Below are 2,621 nucleotides of genomic sequence, written 5' to 3' on the forward strand. Positions count from 1 at the left end.
CAATATATTTCGTAGATTTTGGATTTTTAGTTTTTACCGACAGTTATTTAATATTGTGGATATCGTATTTGAGTGGTATATTGTGATCGGTGCAGATTTAAAAATGAACTCCATAACAGGTATAAGTTCGAAAAATTGTTGAACGGTGTAATTCGATTATATCACTTGTGTTTATTTATTATATATTTTATCGTTTTTAATAGCTTTGTTCGTTATTCGAAATAACCCACAGTCTTTGACTTCCAATACAATATAAACTTATAATTTACAATATAAACTACCATTTTATATTGAAGTTTATTATTATAATAGTATAATAAGAAATGTAAGAAAATATCTAATTGTAATGATATGCATAATACCTACAATCTAGGATATTGTCTATGCTAAAAATAGTCGTAGTTACTGTCATTACTTATGATGATTATCAGATAAATACCTAAATAATTGTTTTGCATACTTCACGCAAACATAATGTGATTTCCAGACCTCCGGCGTATTGTATAGGCAATATAGGTTCTTTACTACATTGTTCAATGTTCTCCACTACTATTAAATTTTAACTCATCGCAACGCACTGTAAGCCACACTCCTTTGCTCCAGTCGTATGCGTGAAGTAAGCACATTCTCTTGGCGAATGAAGTATAGTTATAAATGTATAATAAAAGTATCCGATATTGTGTACACGATCAAATACGAGAATATCTGAACCCCGATTCATCTTTAATTTTCTGATATCTGCTAATTGCTAAATTTTTAGTGTATATTGCCAGACCCATGCCACATTAAGTGGCGTGGCTAACTTTGATAACTTTCAGAGGCTAGTCCAATATTCTAAAAATATTCTATTTCCTTTACCAGGAATAATATCCACCAAAATAAATATGAAAAACTATAACACAGGCTATATACCCAAAGAGTTTGGCTTAGGGAAAGAAGCAAAAGAACCGGTGTACTGGATTCTTTAAGGCGTGGCCTGTGCGGTCGATCGGTTACTGACCATATACTTACTGGAATATACAATATTTTCATGTAAAAAAAACTATAATTACTTACTATTATATAAATGTTTATATATGATTTGTAATTTATAAATTAATAAATTGTAGCAAGTAATAAACATCATAGTCGTACGTGTATATTATTATTAATTAATTTTGAAATAGCTTGGTATTGCTGACATAAGTGGAAATTGGTGAAATTACTAAGAAGACTGAGCATTATATGCTCATTATACCTATAGGTACCACTTTATACAGAGCCACTCGCAATTATTTGTTTCGACAAGAAAATTTACAAATTTCGACATACTAAACAATTCGACCATAATTAATTACAAAAAAAGTTAATATTAATAAGCAGATAAGAGGAAAAAGAATAAGAAACTCCTTGGACAATTAACAGGAACAAAGAGTGTATAATTAACAGCATTACACAAGGATTGTCGGAGATATAAACTACATTAGAAGCAACTCGACTGTTACTCTATCAACCGTAGATTCAATGATGTTTAAAATCCAAACTGCAATGAACCCCGTAAATAGTAATTCAAATCATTAGTTTCAAAATCTTTTCAGTTTGTCACCAGGATAGTTGAACACCAAATATGCGCCAGCCAGACTCTTAACATATGTTACTCTATCTAGTTGGTACCTAGTGATAGTAATTTTTACTTTCACTAGGTATTTATTAGGTGGATATTTTTTTTATAATATGTGTTCACTGGCCAATTTTTTCTGAACAAAACAAATATTATAAATGGTTATAATGAAATAACATCAAATATATTTATGGAACTATTGTAATTTTATCAAGGGTCTCGTCCAAAAACCAGCAAAATAAATTTTAAACAGATATTATTTGTATATATAGAAGGTGGGATGCTCTACAAATATATAATGAGGTGTTGGCGTTTTAAATTTTTTAGTGTTATACCTATACGAACAACATGTAAGAAAGTTTAATTGTGAGTATGTAAATATTTAATATTTATATAATGTACTCGTCGATACTGCTACTTATATCTTGACTGCGCATCGCATGGAAACGAAGACGAGGACCAAATTCCGTTTTATTGAAATACTGGTCCCGTTAATGGCTCAAACGGTAGATTCTTTTTTCGACGACTGATATCGTTCGTACGCGGACACAGTCCGTTGTGACGAGGATTGCTTGTTAGACGATTGATATTTAACGGTATCGCAAATGACGGTAGCGTATTTTACAGACGATTTTCTATCATACGGATCATATTTATCGTGCCTCGATGAGGAAGATTTGCGTGCATTTTATTTTATCGTCGACCGTCACCAAACGCCAAATTGAATTATTTGTCGACTAACAAGATGAATAAATAATAGGTTCGTTTTGTTGACTTGAATTCGAATGTTCTGAATTATTGGCTTCCCATTTTGTATAGTACATTTTTTTCCACATCACGTACGTAGTCCGCCATACGATAATTATAACAATAACAATATAATATTTTAGTTATGTGATGCGAAAACCAAGGCTGGGCAAGTTAACGATTTTTTTTAACTCGTTAAGTTAAGTTATTTTAAATAATTAAGTTAAGTTAAGTTAAAAGTTACTCGTATTTTTTTTCGTAACTCGTTAGTTAA

The sequence above is a fragment of the Acyrthosiphon pisum genome, chromosome X (assembly GCF_005508785.2).
Source record: "Acyrthosiphon pisum isolate AL4f chromosome X, pea_aphid_22Mar2018_4r6ur, whole genome shotgun sequence".
In the NCBI taxonomy this organism is placed as follows: domain Eukaryota; kingdom Metazoa; phylum Arthropoda; class Insecta; order Hemiptera; family Aphididae; genus Acyrthosiphon; species Acyrthosiphon pisum.